We start from the raw sequence: 21,544 nt of genomic DNA, 5'->3' as shown, positions 1-21,544 counted from the left end.
TTTCCACCCAGCTTGTCGAGTGTGCATTCGGTATTTCATGTTTCTATGTACCGAAAGTATATTGGGGATCCGTCTCATGTTCTGGATTTCAGCACGGTTCAATTAGATGGTGATTTAACTTATGATGTGGAGCCAACAGCTATTTTGGAGCGTCAGGTTCGAAAGTTGAGATTAAAGGATATAGCTTCCGTGAAAGTGCAGTGGAGAGGTTGGCCTGTAGAGGAGTCCACCCGGGAGACCGAGCAGGAGATGCGGAGCGGATATCCTCACATGTTTGGGGCTTCAGGTATATTTCTTGACTCGTTCGAGGACGAACATTTGTTTTAGAGGGGGAGGATGTAACAACTCGGCTGGTCCTTTCATGAGTTACCACTCCGTTTGCCCCATTTCTACTTCTTATTGTCTTGTTCAGCTGTATTTTGTGTTACCAAGTTGGTTGGCTCGGGTTCGGAGAGGTTTTGGTAAGGTTTGAGACACTTAGTCTCTTTTGAGGAAGCTTAAGTTAGAAAAGTCAACTAGATGTTGACTTATGTGTTAAAGGGCTCAGATGTGAGTTCCGATGGTTTAGATAGCTTCAGAAGGTGATTTGGGACTTAAGAGCATGATCGGAATGTGTTTTGGAGGTCCAGAGTAGATTTAGGCTAGAATTGGCGAAATTGGAATTTTGGCATTTTCCGGTTGATAGGTGAGATTTTGATATAGGGATCGGAATGGAATTCCGGTAGTTGCATTAGGTCCGTTGTGTTATTTGGGATGTGTGTGCAAAATTTCAGGTCATTCGGATGTGGTTTGGTAGACTTTTTGATCAAAAGCGTAATTCAGAAGATTTTGGAATTTTTAGGCTTGAATCCGATGTGTTTTGGTTGATTCAATGTTGTTTGAGGTGTTTTGAAGATTGGCATAAGTTTGGATGGTGGTATGTGACTTGTTTGTGCTTTTGGTTGAGGTCCTGGGGGCCTCGGGGTGATTTCAGATGGTTGGCGAAAGATTTGAGTTGGGTTGTGACATCTGAAGTTTTTCCCATTGTTGTCATAACCGCACCTGCGGCTAGGGGAGCGCATGTGCGGTCTTGCAAAAGCGAGTTTGGAGCCGCAGATGCGGCCGAGGAAGGCATCAGCTGGAACCGCAAAAACGGTTGAGGTGGTGCACCTGCGCTATCGCAGGTGCGGGATTTGCTTCGCAGATGCAGCGTCTGGGATTTAAGTGGTGACTGCAGAAGCAGAGCTTGGGACCGCAGAAGCGGTTGCGCAGGAGCGAGAGCTTGACTGCAAGTGTGAGCGTGGGGTCGTGCACCATTGGGGATTGTGACTTAGTCCATCCCGAATGACTATTTTACCGCGTATTTGATTGAAAACTGTTTACTATCATCATTTTTTGGGTTGAATGCCATATTTGGGCCTCGTGCCAACTATTTGGACCCTTAGGGGATTTTTACTACTATTTCCTCACTGTTTTGTTTTTATATCTGTACTCAGTCATGCTAGATTATACTGTATTCATAACTCAGCCATGTTTACTCTGTTTTAATACTTTAAATGATATTTTGGGCTGAGCATCATATTTTACTGTGCCTGAGTGGCTTTTAGAGATTTCTGACTGAGTAGGGCCGAGGGTCTATATTGTGAGGATTATTATGGGATCGGGATGCACGCCGCAGCAATGTTATACTGATTATGATTATGAGGTCGAGGGCTTAAGTTGTACGCCATGAGGTGGCTTGATATGAGGTCGAGAGCCTATTGATTATGCCACGAGATGGCTTGATATTGCGCTTAGGCCGTAAGGGGCCCCTCCCGGAGTCTGTACACCCCCAGTGAACGCGGGTACCCATTGTGATATGAGATATAGCCCGAGAGGTTGGTGTTGTTCCATGTTGTTGCCCGAGGGGCTGATTCTGTTGGTATTGTGCCCGAGGGGTGGTTTTTATGTGTTTATCTCTTCTAGTTGCCTGTCATTTACTTATTTAACTGTTAAAAAGGTACTTTAAAGAAGCTTATATTGAACTAAGGTGTTTTATGAGATTTCATTGTTTTATTACACTTTATTGGTTTCACTCTGCCTCTTTATAGCATGTTGTTGTGTTTTTACGTGATTTCTTATCTCTCAGTCTTCATTTATTGTTATTACTCACTGAGTCGGAGTACTCATATTACTCCCTACACCCTGTGTGCAGATACAGGAGCCTCGGGTTGCGCTAGTGAGTGTTGATTGCTTCCAGCTCAGGCGGTTCGAAGTTCACTAGGTAGCTGCTCAAGGTTCGCAACCCAGTGCTTCTCCCCTATCTTATTTTCCCTCGTTTTAGTTCTGTAATAGACTATGTAGACTCTTCCTACTTTTAATCGATTATTAGATGCTCATGACTGGTCACATCCTGATGTCGGGTTGTATCTATTCCGCAAATTGTACTGTCTCACTGTTTATTTGGGATCTAATCATGTTAAAGACTTAAATTGTGTTATTTTAATTGCTTAAAATAAATTGGGTGTTGAGTCGGCTGGCTTGTCTTCATGAAAGGCGCCATCATGATCGGGTCTGGGTTTAGGGTCGTGACACATACATGTAGGGGTGTCAATGGTTCGGTTCGGTCTGTTATTTTATAAAATTTATACCATACCAATTTTTCGGTTATTCTATTATGTATAACCAAATTAGACTTTTCAAAATCATCCCAATCATGTCGGTTTCTCTTCGGTATCGGTACGGTTCGGTTAATTTTCTGTATTTTTTTAATATCATGTAAAATTCATCAGTAGAAGTAGAATTGCAATAACGTACATTTTTTTATAAGACTTAGCAAAACTCTCTAGACATTTTTACTGTTTAAAGGGTGATGAATTAAAAAAAATATGGCTAGAGTATAGATCCATCAACTATTCTATAACATTGTAAAAGAAATCAAACAAATGCAAAAAAAATATTAATCACACGAGTTGAAAGATATACCAAGCTGGGACTCAAGAATTAAGTATATAGAAGATTAAATATTCAAAAAGATAAATCTAAATTATATGAAAGGAAACATATTCAATACATTGTAGTTTGCTACTCATAATTGCTAGAATACTTTGTGTCTTGCTCATAAAGATACTTGAAATAACTTAGTTTAAGTAGAAGTAGCATAATAGGTTTTACAGCTTGTTGGGATGGTTGTTGCATATCGTTTCATAATGTATCGTATCGTATTGTATTGTATTGTACTGTATCGTTTGATGAATACAATGTTTGGATGGATTGTGTCGTTTTGTCATCGTTTCATGGTATCATGCACCAGTAATATGATGAATAAACTTGCAATATTATAAAGAAAAATTATGAGATGGTATATAAAAAGATAGGGTAAATGATAAAATAAAATTATTTAATAATAATGAAGGGTGAGATTGAGAGAAAACACAAGGAAACGACGCGACCACACCAAATCGGTCGTTACATAAAGTGGCACATTTCATCGTTACGTAACGACAGATTTAACGATACGATACAATAAAATTTAAATAACAATCAAAACAAACATTGTATTTAAAGTAACAATATGATACGATACAACTGGTAACAACCATCCAAACAAGCTGTTAGGAATTAGTATTTTGAGTTTAATTACTTGTTGGATTGTAATAGTTTTCATAATTCCAAGGCTCAAAGAAAATTTAATGCATTATTATTTTTAAACTTACTAAATAAATATATTTTCTACATGTAAAATTTATTCGGTACGGTTCAGATTTTTTCGGTTTATTTTTATAAAATAAAAAACCTACCCTAATTATCGGTGCGGTTATTAATTTATATAAAACATACGGTTTCTTAAAAAGAAACCTAAAAATCGGTTCGGTGCGGTACGGTTTAGTCGGTTTTCGAATATCCATTGACACCCCTACATACATGACATACAGGCATAGAAATGCATTATTCCTCATGCTATATAGTATCACGTCATTCATGACTTATTATATACATTGATATGTGGGTATGGAGAGACACTTTATACTTTTTATTTAGAAAGAAAATAAAATATTTTATTTATTGTGAAAAGGATATTTGGAAAATTATAGTTTTCAAACTTACTCGTACTTTTGGCATTTTCGGTAAGAGATCTAGGATTTTCTTTCACTGAGATATTTGAAAAGCATGACCATTTTCTAGAATTGTGAACGAGTTGAGTATTTTACTTTTGAGATATCTCTTTTATACTTGCATTTATGTTGTTATGACCTGTTGTGAAAATATTGTCTTTGGACCCGATCCTATGTTAGCTCGTCACTGCTTTCAACTTGAGGTTGAGTTTGTCATTTTTTGAGTACATGAGATTGGTTGTATTCATACTGCACTTCCTACACTGTGCGTGCAGATACTGGATGCCGATGTTGCTACGTTCGATGGTTGTTGGATTTGAAGGCATGCCCGCGTTTCTGCTGTAGCTACCTCTTGTTTACAGTAGCCTTAGACTATAAAATTTTATTTATGTACTTTTCAAACAGACTGTGTAATTGTTCCATTTTTGTTTTGTAAACTCTATTCGTAGAAGCTCATGATTTGTACTATCAGTCCTAGGGAAATGTATAAGATTTAGATAATTCTCTTGTTCAATTATTTTATTAAGTTAAATGAAACTGGATAATTGTTAATTGGCTTACCTAGCAGGTTTGGGTGGTGACAATCCCCTACTTTTAATGTTGTTGATCTGTCCCTTTACCATGGAGAACATAAATAAGACTTGCAGTTTGAAGGCGAACCTCTTCCAACCCCGGAAGAACAACGCAGGAGCTTGTAACTTGCTGAAGTAGTAAACTTGTCGATGCAACTGTTTGTCATATGATGATGTAATTCTTGCTATATAATAATGCAGAAACTTATCTGTAGCACCTCGAATCTTTTTTGATTTTTCACAAAAAGCTGGATCTACTATGAAGTAATGTGTTGGTAAACATAAATATTTTGGGAGTTACTTGAGTTCAGATAGATTAACTTTAAATATGTTTCGTGTAATCCTATAAAATTACATTTATCGGTGTAGGACCTGTCTTATGAGTTGGAATTATGATAAAGTACTCCCATAAGAGGATACTATTGTTCTATATCGCTAGCAATAGCTGAGTCGATTTGTACGGAACTTCGATATGACGATCTGAGCAAGTAGAATATATGATTGCCGCTAGATACATGACATAGTTGGCTTATATTTTGTGTAATATATTACTCCCGGTTAAAGGTAAAATCTAACATGATTTTGGTTAAACTTTTAAAGCCAAAGGATGACATTAAATGTGCTCTATTTTATTCTTTCATTTTATTGTCCAAATTATTAATTAATTTAAATGCTTCTTTCTTATATCATTATTTATATATATCACATGTTTTCATTAAATTTTGTTTTGCTTCTTGGGGAAACAGTTTATGGTAAATACTAGGCATATGAAGCTTAGGCCAATTGGCCAAGTTTATATTTTTGTTTTTAAGGGCTAGACCAAAGCAGCACGAGCCTCGTGGATAGAAGCGATCCATATCTTATGTTGATACTTTTGGTGAGACTTCACACGTGTACTCCCGGGGTATTGTTAGTATTATTTTTTTTGAATCACCAATCCTATCTTGATCTAATAGAGATTCTGTAGATAAAAATAATTCATTTATATTTGGGTTGTAACTCTATGGTTACTTATATGACATGCATCAATGGAACTCATTACCTTTATATTTTTGTAGTATTATTCTTTTGAGTTACTGGGGCACGTTTCAATCCGCTAGAGATTCGATAAATTCTAATAGTCTATTTATGTTTGAGTTGTAACTTTGATACTCATATGGCATGCATGAATGAAACTCATAATTTTTATATACTTTTTATTAATTAATTTTTTATTTATTTATTCGTGCATTAGGTTTCATTTAAAATGATAATATCTTAAAAAGGCTTCCACATGATTTAAGAGGCATATAGATAGATGTTATTGTACGGGTCGATTCACTCGGGTCGGATAGTATGTGAGATGCCTACCGTGTAAATTTGAATTATGGCAAACTTGATATCAGAGCATTAGGTTCTAATTCGAGTCCTGGAGAATATATGAAATCATATCTAATAGAGTTCTCTTTATCGATATGTTGTGCATCGATAAGAAAGTAATGCCTATTTATTATTTAAAAAAGTGCTTATTTTATAAAGTTGAGGTGTTTGACCAAATAATTAGAAATAAAATAAATAATTTTGAGTAGTAATAGTAGAAGTTGTTATTTATTTAGAAGTGGTAAAATACATAATTTACCCTCAGAATTATGGATCTAATTTCAGTGACACACCTTTTGACCGCGAGAATTACTTTAGATATTTAATCTTTCTAAAATGTAGCTAACACACACTACTTTTTTCTTGATTAATTATTGAGAATATGTGTAATTTACTAGCCAATGAAATTGTAACACGTGTCATTAAGTAAACAAAAAACTTAATAGAATAGTCCATCTTCTTCATCTTCCCAAGCCCAGCAGCTCCTTGGTGACGTCCAATCCTACACCTCTAAATTAAGCATAGTACGATCGCTAGCAATAATACATCTAACAAGGTTGGGGTCGAATCCCACAAGGAGTAAGTGTATGTTAGAGTGTCCAAATATGTGTAAACATGGTGGTTCTTAATGTAATCTTCAAACAAGGAGTGGTTGTTCAATTACTTCTAAAGCTACTTCTAAAATTACTATGTAAACTAGTCTAGGGATTTTGTTGAACACTTAGAATGCAAGTAAAGATATAGTTGTAATAAATAAGAGAAAGGCGCTACGATTACTTTCCCTTCGTGTGGGCTATGCTTTTGGGTATACAAATTTTCAATTCTAGTTAATTAGGCATGTGTTATGGCCTCAAGTTCTATTCTACCAACTTAATGTCTTCCAACACTTAAGAGACTTTTACCCAAGTTGCTCTTCCAAGTCAACTAAAGCCCAATGATGAACAATTGATTAGCCCAAGTAAAAATCATACTATTCCTAGTTAAATATCATTAATCACGTAATTAACTCACTTAATTCCTTGCTAATGACCTTTTACCTAAACTAAGTTCCACTCTTCCAAGTTAGAACAAGCAAAATAGGCATGTATTTAGTGTTTGCAATCACAAAATTAGTCAATAAAGTATGGAGTAATTAGATAACACAATGCTTAATCAAATATAGAACAAATATTAATAACCCAAAATATAACCCCACTTTGAGTTCACAATCCTAGCTTAAGAAGCTTAGATAGATATAATAAAGAAAAAAAATACAAAGATAAATGATAATCCATACATATTAGCTAAGAGTAGAGAAAGATGGAGCAAACTAGGATGAAATCACCCAAAACTCTTAAGAGAAACTCCAAAAGCTGCTCTCCCACATTCAAAGGGGTCAAAAGATACACTAAAATGATCTAGATTGTTATTCATAATTGTTTGCAATATCTAACAAAAGTACTCTTGCAGTGTCCAGTTGTGGAGTCGATTGATAATCATCTCCATGTTTCGCTTTAATGCTTCAGGTGTCCTCGTGGCTTTGTTCATGGAGACGCTGATGTTCGTGGCCTGGTTCGTGAGCTGGAATGGCTCCAAGATTCAGATCGTGGAGCTAGGCAGAACTTGCACAATTCCTTGCTCTAGATGTCCTTCATATCGTGGAGCTAGGCAGAACTTGCACAATTCCTTGCTCCAGATGTCCTTCAAGAATGGGGAGTAGTTCGTGGAGACATTCAAGACCGTGGAGTTGGGCAGACTTTGCTCCAAATTTTTCAGGCTTAGCCATTTTTCATCCCTAGTTTTGGCTCCACGATTGACCTTCGTGGAGTCATTGTTCTCCACTTTTTAATTTTCAAATTCTTCAATCTGATGCTCCAAATTCCATCTCTTTTCACTCTTTTCGTTCCACTCTTTTATCAGTTATATCATTTAAGCTCATACACCTAAAATCAACCAAATTAAGTTAGTTAAGCCAATTAAATTTTACTTAAAGAACCTTAAAACTCAAGAAAAATGTATGAATAAGTTAGTAAAATACCGGCTTATTACTCCTCTATCTTTAATTCAACAGCTCCTCCATTTTCAATCACCAAAAAAATAAACACCAAAAAGCACAATTACGGCCACCATCACTATGATAAATATTCTTTCAATTTGTTAACTTGCATAAAAATCTAAAATAGAGCATGTTCATTCACATTGAGATTTTTATTTCCTTTGATTTTGCCATGAATAAACCCCAAACACTTCCTCGGGGCACCTGCATATTTTCCTTCCTCAATCACTCTTTGAGCTTTTTCAATTTCACTAATACTAACAAAGTATACAAGCATAAAACTCTCTTTACCAACATAAGACTGTCGTCCCTAATTTTTACCATGCAAATGTTCCCCACCATCACAGCCCATGTAAAATCAGTTGTAGGTTTATTCTATCCACCATCAAAATCACATAAACCACCATTTCCAGACCCTCTATGTGAAGAAGAACACAAATCTAGCCGCACCCTTTCCTTCTTCGTGTCTCATTGCCTCGTCGAAGATTTTGGGGTAGTTGCAACAATAGGGGGTGGCGACAGGGGGTCCTAGCAGGCCGGAGAGAGATTTAGTAAGTTTTTTTATTTGTAAGAAAATAAAATATATGGAAATAAACTAAAATTTTGACATTTAGCATTTAAGATTTGGGCAAAACTTTACTGACTTTTACGCGCTCCTATTTTTTTTGTTAAACATGCGCGTGTTATGTGGCAAAAATGGTTTGTTTTAGCTATACTTTAGAAATACAATGTAGGCAAAATACATAAGTTGTCACTTGACCTATGGTCCAAATCCCTGTTACACACTTTCTAGGAACGAATATTACTTTACACACCCAACCTTTCCAAAGTGTATCTAATGCACACCACTTTTGGCAGCTGGCGCGCGCGTATTTTACACAAAAAAGAGGCGAGTATATGTAAAACTTTCGGGTCTAAACCATTAACTAAATGCCACATGTCCCCAGCCTTTGTTATTTTTTTTCTTTTCTATTTTTAGTTATTTCATCTCCAAATAATTTGGTCTTTTTTCCACACACCCCCACCCGTTTTCTTCTTCCCCTGGACACCTACTTTGTCATCTCCATTAATTAAACTCTGAAACACAAAAATAGTTTTAGAGCTAGGTCCAAGTTTTAAATTAATTAGTCATTTCCTTCAAGTTTAAATATTTTTAGATCTGCTAATGAAATCAGTGACTGATTTCTCCATTTGTTTTCATAATTTTGTTTTTAGATCTGCTTATTTTTTCTTTGACTTCAAAAATTTAATTTTTTTTGAATGGGTGTGAAGAAAGGGTTTATAGTGTAGATTTTGCTCTAAAAATTATGGCGATAGTGATGGCTGCCATGGCCAACACTTAAAGCACCATGTGAAAGATCTATGTGAATATTGGTCATGGCGATAGTGGTGGTTGCCATGGCCAACACTTGATTGATGTGAATTTTTTTTTTCTGGTGGGTATTTCTATGGCTGTGGGGTTTTAGAGGAGGCTTGGTGGGTATTTCCATGGAGTTTAGAGGAGGCTTGGTGTGGGAGTTTAAAGAAGATGAGAGACGGGGGAGGGGGGGGGTTGTTTCCCGTTTTTTCTTTTTTTTTTCTTTTAAATATATCAATTGTGGTGTAAATTTAGTATTTTTATTTTTTGTTCTTTGAGTTAGGACATGTGTCACGACCTTATTGGTGCATGATATTATACATATTCTGAAAAACTGGTTAAGAAAAAAATGATGTGTCTTAGATACACTTTGGAAAGGTTGGGTGTGTAAAGTAATATTCGTTCCTAGAAAGTGTGTAACAGGGATTTGGACCATAAGTGAGGTGGCAACTTATGTATTTTGCCTACTATGTATGTAAAATAATTTTGAAAGTTAAAAATTGTGTCACAATAATTTGGTCCACAGTTCCGGGGGTAAACTATGTATTTTACCTTTAGAAGTTGAAAATGTAGCTTTTATCCATAAGCACTTTCGAATCTTGATCAAGTAGAAATTAGTGCTATAAAATTTGGCAAAAGTTCTTTTTTTTTTCTTAACCAAACATAAACTAGTACCCTCCAAAAGAACTTTTTCGTAAAGCACTTCTCATAAGAAATAGTTTTCAAAATAAGCAAAATTTTGAAACTTGGCTAAAACAAGCTATTAGGACCGGATAAGTGAGTTATGGATAAGGTTTTGTATCAGAGGGAGATGCCTTTGGGATGAGGAGTTTGGATAAGGCTTGGAATGATTCTTTATAAAGTTTAACAGTTTTAATGTATCCATGAGGGAGTTAGGGTTAAGCCAAAATGATCAAAGATTTTAGTTCATGTTTGAGTCCATTGGCAAAGATAGATACAAAATGGGATTCATTCAATAAAACTACTAAACTTTTAAAAGAAGAAAAGAGAGATGAGATCAAGTTTTGAAGTTGGTAGCCGAAAGAAAACTGTTCATAAAGGCCAGGCCAGAGATTAATAATCAGTATATAAATTCATGAGTTCTTCAATTCTCTCTTGAAACTGATTCATATTGCTAGTGATCTGTTCAATCTTCTTAAACTCATCCAAAATACTCGTTGGCCTTTTTTCCCCAAACCTCATATAAAGTTCATTACAAAACATAAGCAATAAAATCTGTCTCCTTCAACTGGTAATATAGCTATCAAATCACACATCTGAGACAGGGGTGGACATAAAATCCGAAAAACCGAATTTCGAACCGAACCGAATTAATTTGATATTTCGGTTTCGGTTTTTTTCGATATTTCGGTTTTTCCGGTACAAAAATTTTGGTATTTCGGTTCGGTATACGGTATTAGATTTTTGGTATTTCGGTATACCGAAATACCGAAATAATTAGCCAGTAAATGGTTGCGGTATTGTGTTAGTTTGTAGATTTTGAAAACTATTGAAGCCTGTTTCCCTAAGTATTTTGAGTTCTATCTACCATTTATTTGAAATGAGATGTTCTTTCCAGGTGAATGTTCATTATAAGACTTATTTATTCCTTTTCAACATTAGTTTTTCTCACTGTTGAACTTGATCTAATTGTAATTTCAGCCTAGAAACTTATCCAATCTCATGAAACATGAATATTATTGCCATACAGGGATAGATGAGGCTGATGACTTAACAAGCCATATCATTCAAAATTAGTTATTGGTTTGGCTGATATAGTTAATCTAATAAATTTGTATCAAGATATTTCACAATCACAATCTCTTATGCAGAAGCCTTATAACATAGATTTGGTTTAAACCGAAACCGTACCGAACCAAAATAAGAAATACCGAACCGTACCGAAATATTTTGGTACGGTATTTGGTATACACAATTAATAAACCGAATACCGAAATACCGAACTGAAATTCTTAAATACCGAACCGAACTACCGAATGCCCACCCCTGCATCTGACTTATCTTTCATAGTAGTATATTTCAACTTCTCCGATTCCTGAATATTCTAAATCTAAAGAAAATTTTCATTTCTTAGGCCGCCCTCTCAGACTGTTGAAATCAAACTTAGAAATTAATATTGACTTTAAGGAGATTGTCATTCTGGGATTGTTCTATTTAGGTAAATTCTTGAGCATGTGAGTTATCTAGGTTGGACAAAATATGTGAATTTTGAGAGAAAGATAAGTTATGAATAGTAGGAACAAGTTAAGGGTTAGAATAATGGGAAGGTGCTAGAAGAAAAGTAAAACCTCAACCCAAATCATGAAAGTTGAAAAAATAAGGTTTGTGTTATATATAATGTAGAAGAAGAGAACATAGGCATATACGGGGTCACATTATTACTAGAAGATGGTCCGATTTATATAATAATAAGAGTTTTAGATGCATGTAATTATGGACACGATGGTATTAAATCTGGCATCTTGTTAGCATTTAAGATCATAAGGGTGAGTTGCAGTTTTCGATTTGTGTCCATTTCCGACCTCTTATGTCCTCAGACTCTTGTAGCTGCAAGGAAAACTAAAACTAGGTTTCTAGAGCTTCTACTTATTTCATTGTATCTATCATGAAGGATTTGAGTTGAGCTCGAAGATTATCAATGCTCTCTTTTAACCCCCGAGTCTTCGAATTTCGAGACATGGTGGTAACTCCCACACGAATTCAGCCGGCTCTAGTATCACTATACCAATATAGAAGCACACACGAGCTCTTTAATAGTTGTAACAACTAAAATCTCGTTCCTGAAAATAATAATCAAGGCAAAAAATATGGAAACAAATAAAAGTATTTGTATTATAATAATTTACGCATTATAATCTTTGAACAATCTTAAGTTAAAAGATGTAATCCTCTGATTTTTCTTCTCACAACCGTCAATTCGAGAGCTTTGCTTGTTCTTGAATTGATAGACCACTTGTTCAGAGGCGGATCTAGGATTTCTTGTACATAGGTGCACTGCTAAAAAAGAGAAAAAATGTATTAAGTGGAAATCGGAAAAGGGTTTGATATGTTCCTCTACTATGATAAATTGTTTAAAGTTGTCCCCCATTATACTATTGGACTATAAAACTTCCTGCCGTCATACTATCCTAATAAATGTATTCTTAATTGGACGAAGGGGACACGTGGCATCCATCCGTGCCCTTTTTACATCTAGGCACATATTAAGCGACCCGCTCCAGGAAACTCCCATATCCATAACCCGTAACCCCTGATTTATAACACAAATAAACCCCAACCCTAAGCTATACTCTTACCGTCATTTCCATCAAACCCTTTATGCTCTAAGCTCCATCAAGACTGCCCATTGCAACAAATTTCATCATAATATTTTTCTCTATTGGTGGTGGTAAAATTGGGTCAAATGCTGGAGTCTAGTGCTACATCAAAGAGGAGGTGTCATTGTGGAGAAATTGACAACCACTTCCAATCGACCACACCTCAAAATCCCGGAAAGAGATTCTATAAATGTGCTAAACCTGTAAGTTGAAATTTTTCATGTGTTTAGTTTGTTAATTGTTTGTACAAAAATTGAATTTTTATTCCTTCTAATTTAATTATTGTTTATTATCGTTAGAATGAGTCGTGTGGATATAGGGAATGGCAAGACGAACCTTTTCCGGACCGAGCATTGATAGAAATCAGTAAGTTGCAGTGTAAATTGGATGCTGCTAATGTTACAATCAATATGTTGAAGCAATTGTTGGAGTCGTGCAAGTTAGAAGGGACAAATTGTTCGAAAAAGTTGAAGATTTGAAGGTTGCAAAAAATGTTGAAGTGAACAAAGCAAGGAAAATTGAAGATAAAGTGGTTAAGATAAAGTTGTTTATTTCGATTTCAGTTACACTTTTTGTTGAATTTGTTGCGGCAATATGGATGAAGCAAATTCTATAAAAGAAAGATGGCATATGCTCCATATTTCACTTCCTAGTTCTTGTAATACTTAGACGCTTCTATGCTCTTATCTACTACTCCCTCTGTTCCAATTTATGTGAATCTATTTGACTGAGCATGGAGTTTAAGAAAAAATGAAGACTTTTGGAATTTGTGGTCCTAAACAAGTCCAAATGGGGCCCAGAGTATTTGTGTGGTTATAAAAGCTTCTCATTAAGGGTATAGTTGTAACTTTAAGCTAAATTGTTACCAAATTTAGAAAGGGTTCATTCTTTTTGGAACGGACCAAAAAGAAAATAGGTTCACATAAACTAGAACAGAGGGAGTAACTTTTTAGCCATTGTAAATACTTACATCAATTGTTAATGTATGTTCCAAGTACTAGTATTTTGATGTTCTATCTATTATCCCTTTAGTGCTCCTATCTACTGACTTGTACTAGTTTCAATTGTTTAGTTCTTTTGCCAAAGCTGTAAATAAAACATGTTTTCTTCCAAATGCTTGAAGACACTTTGAAACATAGACACCTGAAGACAAATGCTTACAACAATTAAACTACAACTTAGAGCTTAGAACTAACAACTTTCAATATGGTAAGTTACAACTTCGAAATAGTTAGACTAATATGGCATCCAATTTTAGTAATTACAACACCAAAAATATACACTTCTTCACAGTAACTCTAGTAATTACATCACCAAAAACGTACACCAAAAAATTATAATTACAGTAATTACATCAATGGATCATAATATGATATCCAGTGGCAACATTCAAAATCAACCATTAATCACAGAATACTAAATGGGAGATAACTGTCTATAAGTTTGCAGTAAATAAATCCCACACACAACAAAAGAATTCCAGATTTGTCTTCATTTTTTTCTCCTTGATTTCAGCTTCCCAATTCTTTCTTGCCCTTGTTTTTCCAACTAATTTATAGTTAAAGCAGCATTCCCCTTCCACTGTAATGTTGGGGCTAAATATGGTAGATCTGTTGGCACACTAACACTACTGTGATCACCAGTGAAGTTGATTGACCTTGTTCCAGCTAGTATTTGTACATGTTTTTTCATCCTGAGCCTTGTAGTTACTTCTGATATAACTCTTGGCCTAAGCACAACATCTTCTTCATGTCTAACTCTTGACCTAAGCATTCTTTCAGGTGTAGGTATGAACCTAATCCCACTGTCCTGACTTGGTTGAGTGGTTTGAGGTGTTGAACAGTTGATATCATTTTCAACTTGAGGTGCTAAACTGTCTTGACTTGGTTCAGTTTCATGATCTATCAAACAACTTTGCCTCTTCCTCTGCTGCTTTCCTTTTGAATTTTTTGCAGCAGATGCTAAATTGGTGGCAACCTGCTCAGTTGTTGCAGCAGGTGCTGAACCGGTGGCAACCTGCTCAGTTGTTGCAGTAGGTGCTGAACTAGTGGCAGGCTGCTCAGTTCTTCCACTCTTACTTTGCTTCTTTCCCTGATAAAGATAGTTAAAAAGACAATTTAGAAAATATTCTTCATGTCTAGTATTTAATGCTTTGAAGTTCATGTAAAACAATTACATGACCACAAGTCCTTGCATTATGAGTTGTTTCTCCACATTTTGCTACAAGTCATGATTTTTTCTTTTCTGGACTTTGACCCTACTTCTTGTCTTTTAATTGCCTCATCCTTTTGCCTGTCTCTTTTAACCTTAGGTTTGCCAACCAATTTCACAAGCTCTGGAGGCTCCATTACTTGAGATGGTTCAATCTTCCAAAACTTTTCTCCCCTGACAGGCTATATCTTGTACCTATAAGTTAGCATAAATGCCTCTTTGCTATACCACCAGTTGATTTCTGTCATTGGATCACCAGAGTCATGAAGTATAGCTCTAATAGCATGTGAACATGGGATTCTTATAAGGTCTCATGACCTGCAAGTGCACTTCTTCACAGCCAAATTGACACAATGCTTGTCAGATCCTTCTGTAACTTCATAGCCATTTTGACCATTTGCATTTACTTCACAGGCTGTTTGAGCAATCTACAAGTACTCACAAGTCCATGCATTTTGGACTGAAATCATGTCTCCAACTCCTAACTTCTCCTCATGTTCTCTTAACAGGTTCATGGTCTTGATTCTGATGTCCTCTAGCATCTTGATTCCTGACTTATGCCTTGCATCCACAATCCACTTGTTGAAGGATTCCATCCAATTATTATCAACCAACTGATTCTTGCATATTGTATCCATATATGCTCTATACCAGGCCTGAGGTGGGTACTTCAACAAAGCCTCTGCAACTTCTTTGTTCAAGTCTCCTAATTTTTCTAGCTGATTTTTGAAATCTTCTACATATGTGCACCATGCACACCACCATAAAAGCTTCTTGTTTTCCCCAGTGTTGTACTGTTTGCACCAATTAGACTCAATATATCTAACACAATACATGTGATGTGCCTGGAGAAGGACCGTTTTGACTGCATCAAGTAGTCCCTGCATTCCAAAGAATACAAAGCTGGTTAGAAACATATATCAAGTAAAAAGTAAATAGAAGATTGAATAAAAGTAGACAGAATTGTTCAAAAACTTCACCTTTTGCATATCTGACATGAAGGTGATTCCTTCCCCTTCCTTGAGGTCCAAAGAAGATTGAAGCAACTGCAGGAATCAATTCCAAGTATTTTTTGTCTCCTTATCAACAACTGCCCATACCAAAGGGTAAAAATAATTTTGTGAATCTTGTCCAACTGCCAGTAACAATTGGCCTTTACCCTTCAAAAAAGTATCATCCAAACCAATAAAAGGTCTCAATCCTAGATTGAAACCCATCTTCAAAGCATGTAAACACACATACATCCTCAAGGACCTTCTTCTTCCTTCTTCAAGTGCACTCTTTGAAAGTATAACAACCACATCACTACCATGGTTACTTTCCCTTAATATATTGTACTCATCTGAAATTACCATCTAGTGACTCCAATACCATCCTCTTTGACCTCTTACACTTTCCATGATTAACATTTAGCTCAAATATTCTCTTTAAATCTAACATCATCTCCTTAACCTTGTACTTAGGATTATCTTGTAACTTCTTCTTGAAATATTTTGCAATCGTACTAAAATCAACAGTTTTGTTATCAAATGCAGTGCCACAATCATATTCAGCATTTAAAGTCTGATTTTAACCCCACCAAACTTTTCTTTTGATATTAAACAAACAATGGGACAACCAATAATATCACAACTATACCTAACCCTTTCTATGTCACTCTTCTCCAATTTCAATCTTTTCTTGTTAGCTAGAGAATATAACTTTATGCACTTCCTAGCTTCTGGTATGTCCTTAAAGGACATACTTTTGTATAACTCTTTGTAGTCACTAAGTTTTTCCGTTATTTTCCTTTTCTTTTGTGCTTTAAGTGCTTCTAATTCTTCAGAATTGTATCCTTCAGAATTAGTACTAAAGTTAGATCCTACGTCACTTAAGCCACAATCAGTACCAACATCATCCAAAATTTTATTAGATTTTTCTTCATATTGTACAATATTGGGAATAGAGTAAATAGGGGGCTCACATTCATCTACATTAAATAGGTTCACTATATTGAATTCATTGCATATTAACTTTTGTAAATGTCTAATAACAGTATCCCCTTCAATCACATAAAACTTACCAGATGGGGCAGCAACTATAAGTTGTTGAACCCCTAAAACTCCTAGCTCATTTGTGAATTCATTCACTATGTCTATGTGTGAAAGTAAGTCGGAGTCATATCCTATCCAAGTTTTTACCAATTTTCCTGTGTAGACAACTTCAGGTTCAGTAACCCAATCACCATCGTAATTGAATATTAAGTCAACTAGTGCCATCTCCATCAACCTATCAAACACAACAAAAAAATATAAAGCAAACAATGTAAAAGTAAGTAGTGAAAAAAGAATAATTAAAGCCAAAAAAAAATTATGACAAGAGCCCCCCTCCCCCCAAAGAAGAATCCAAAATACCCTAATACTTTAATCAAATGGCCACACGATTGGGGACCATCTTTGTTAATAAATAATAAAAAAGTGCAGAATCTTCAGACAACACAAATATACTTTATTAATAAAGACAAAAAATAAACTCCACATAACCCCACAAAATCCCACAAAATAGAGAACCCCAACAATAAATAAACAACAAAGGCGTAAACCATGCATGCAAACACTAGAAACAGACAAGAAATAAGAATATATAATTGAAATTGCATAAACTTAAGTTGGATGTAGATGAAATCCAAAAAATCGAAACCCTAGAATAAAAATCCTAAAAAAACAAAACAAAAAACTAAAAAGATGAAATACTAACGAAAATAATATAGTAGAGATGAATGATTTTAATGGAGGAAGGTATTACCTTTATGGCATTTGTTGTTCAAATCGGCATTCAATAGAGAAGACAGAGGTTAGAATTCTAGAGAGTGAAAGAGAAAGAAGAGAAAATGAATAAAATGAGTTTATTTTATGTTATAAATCAGGGGTTACGGGTTATAGGTATGGGGTTTCGTGGAGCAGGTTGCTTAATATGTGCCCATATATAAAAAAGGGCACGTATGGGTGCCACGTGTCCCCCCCAGTCCAATTAGGGATATATTTGTTAGGATAGTAAGACGACAGGGAGTTTTATGGTCCAATAGTATAACAGGGGTCAATTTCAAACAATTTATCATAGTAGAGGGACAAATCAGACCTTTTTCGAGCGGGAATTGATCCCTATTCCTCTTAGTAACTAACTCAAATTTCAACCATGTGCACCATTCAACCTTCTTAGAGGACGGGTGTCAACAGTTAATATTATACCAATTTTAGAAAATATTTAAATAAAATATCTAATTTTTCGGAGAGATCATGAGTTTACTTGGCCCATATTTTGCCTATAAATCTGCCCCTGCACTTGTTGTTGGGATTTAATCACGAATGCAGAGCCAAGCTTTGATCACAAACATGAAGGATAGAGACTTGTGGCTCGCCACTTGAAGACGACGACTTCTTATTATGCGAAAGACTTGCGAATCATCATCGGAGAAAAGAGCTTCTCTTTGTATTTTTCTTGTTTTTAGCGGAGACCCCTACTTATAGTTGTAGGGGAGGTAAGCTGTGATAAATACATATCTTTTTCCTCCAACTTGAGTCATCAAATCTATCACTAAAGCTATATGATTAGTTTGTATATAATTGGTTGAACCATGTCATTTGAATACTTGGCGACATTGATTGGTCTTTGCATTTGACTTGGCCTACTACGTCATTTATGCGCGTAGCATGATTTTAGTGGTCCTTGATTTGACTTGGCGGGCCATATCATTTGACACATGTCATGAACCTTGGGCTTATCATTTGAGGTCCAATAAGATGGGCTAGCCCAATTAAATTGGGCTCTTAACTAAATCTATATATATTGAGTTTAAATAATAAATTTAATTATACTAGCCCATAATACTTATTTGGGCTAACACATGTTTAAATTTAAAATATGGTCCAAATAATTTAATGAACTTAAACTCAATAAAATTCAACCGTCTACATAGTAATTTAACAAGAGTAAAAAGTAAGAAAGAAGAGAGCAAAAGAAGAAAAAAGAGAAGAAAAGACCGGAGGTTATTTGATTCAACCATAGTCTCTAAATATAATAACTTACATAGGATCCCATTTCTTAACTAATTCTATTAAGCAAAAGGACTAACAAATTAGTAAAAACTTAAACCAAACTATTATAATCTGAACTTCAACTATTTGATCAACCAGCTAACTGTCACGATCCAAAATTTCACCACGGGCGTCGTGATGGCACTTAGTCTCTAAGACTAAGTAACCAGATCATAGTAACAATTCAAATCATTTTTTTTGAAATAGAATTTAATACAAATGTCAAAACCAACAACAGAAATAGTGATGCAAACTCCCAAAACTGGCAATATTGAGTCACGAACTCTAGCCGAATACATGTATTGATCTTAAGGATCGAATATACAATATTGTTCGAATAAAAGTTGACAGTACAATAAAATGGAAAGACTCCAAGGGACTGCGACGGCCAAGCAACTCTACCTTAAGTCCTTGCAATCACACTCTAACTCTGTCTGTGTCTGATATCTCAAATACTTGACTCTGCACAAAAATGTGCAGAAGTGTAGTATGAGTACACCAAAGTCGGTAGTAAGTATCAAGACTAATATCGGTGGAGTGGTGACGAGGTACAGTCAAGACACTCACTAGTCTAATAATCTGTGCAATATAGCATAAAAATAATAGGAAGCTAATAACAACAATAATCAACCAGTGATATAAACAACAAGGAAACAAGAACACCATAAATATTGCTCTAATGAATAAGGAATATAGATACAACCAATTAATCAAGTCTTTCAAATATACGTCTTTCAAATGTAAGTACTTCAAGTATAAATCTTTCAAATATAAGTTTTTTAGATAAAAATCTTTAGAATATAATCCTTTCAAATAAATATATATTTCGGATATACTCTCTTCAAATAAATATCTTTCGAATATAATTCTTTCCAATAAATATCCTTCATTATAATTCTTTCAAATGATATTTTTGAATATAATTCTTTCAAATAAAAGTCACCTTGTGACACCTCATTTTATAATCGTAAAAATACGGGTCTCAACCCGCTTTCACATTTTCACGGCACCTCGCGCCCATATTTCTATCGTAACCGCACGAACAACTCACGTGCCAAAAATATCAATATATAAAATCCACACGATCAATTTATTTTTAATAAAGTAAGGTTACAATTTTTAAATCAAGTAAGAAATCAACAAAGAAATGAATTTATTTTTGAAATAGTTTGAGTGAAGAAAATGACATTTCAATTAAAAATAAGGCATATGATAATCTACTGATTTGGATGTAAAACTTATTAAATTAAAATATAATAGTAATTTTTTTAATTTAAAACAACTCATTCAACAAAAACAAGAACAAACCAGAAATACAAATCCTTGGAGTGTCGTACGAAAAGCCAACACAATACTACAGGAGTAAACAACAGGGGCGCTCCCGAGGTACCGCCTCATAGTCTCAAAAGTAAATGCACGATAGGGGAGCTCCCGAGGTACCGCCTCGTAGTCCCAAAAGTAAATATGCAAGACAGGGGAGCTCCCAAGGTACCGCATCGTAGTCCCAAAAGTAAATATGCAAGACAGGGGGAGCTCCCGAGGTACCGCCTCGTAGTCCCAAAAGTAAATATCACAGCATAATACAACTTGCTGCTCAAGTGCTCAAATATCACAACACATCACAAATTACACATCAAGTGCTCAAATGTTACAGTATGTCACAAATTGCATATCAAATACTCAAATATTACAACATGTCACAAATTGCCCATAGGCCCCAACAAATTCTAAATATACGATAAAATCAATTAATTCCATAGCAATTAACCCAAGGCTCCACACAACTATATAAAACCTCAAAAAACAACCACAAGGATGGAAAAGTAACTCAGCATATAACAACGCCTTTTTTAATCCAAGTTTCCGATAAATATATAATGCCTCTTTTTAAACCTATTTATTTACTTAATTATTTACAGATAGTAAAACTCATAATATAATTATTTTTGGGGAATATCGAATCAACAAACACAAAGAATACACATAAAAATTCAAGTAGCAATCACATTAATTTATCATATAAAATCTAATTAGACAACTAAGGATTTGAGGCATGGCAAATAGAGGATTAAATAAATGTCTATAATTATTCAGTTTAATATGTAAAAACACTTAAGACTTTAAACCAATAAGTTTTGCACATATAAGCCCGAGTACGTGCCCGTCACCTCGCGTACACGGTTTTTCACATTTCACAAATGGCACATAATACTCAATGCCTAGGGGGTAATTCCTCCACTTAGGGTTTGGCAAGATACTTCCTTTGCGGAGTTAGAGTTAGGTTGATATTCCAAAATAGCCTTCTCGCTTGAATTGACCTCCGGACAGCTCAAATCTATCCAAATTAATTATATAGCTTCATTAAAATTCATCGAAAATAATTCCAGATAATAAAATATTGACTTAAAATTTCACATTAAAAAGTCAACGCGAGACTCGCCTCTCGGAACCCGACATAATTTTTACGAAATCCGAATACCCATTCCAATACGAGTTCAACTGTACCAATTTTATCATTCCGATAAT

Source organism: Nicotiana sylvestris, chromosome 11 (assembly GCF_000393655.2).
Source record: "Nicotiana sylvestris chromosome 11, ASM39365v2, whole genome shotgun sequence".
Lineage (NCBI taxonomy): Eukaryota > Viridiplantae > Streptophyta > Magnoliopsida > Solanales > Solanaceae > Nicotiana > Nicotiana sylvestris.
Note: the sequence above shows the minus strand (reverse complement) of the source record.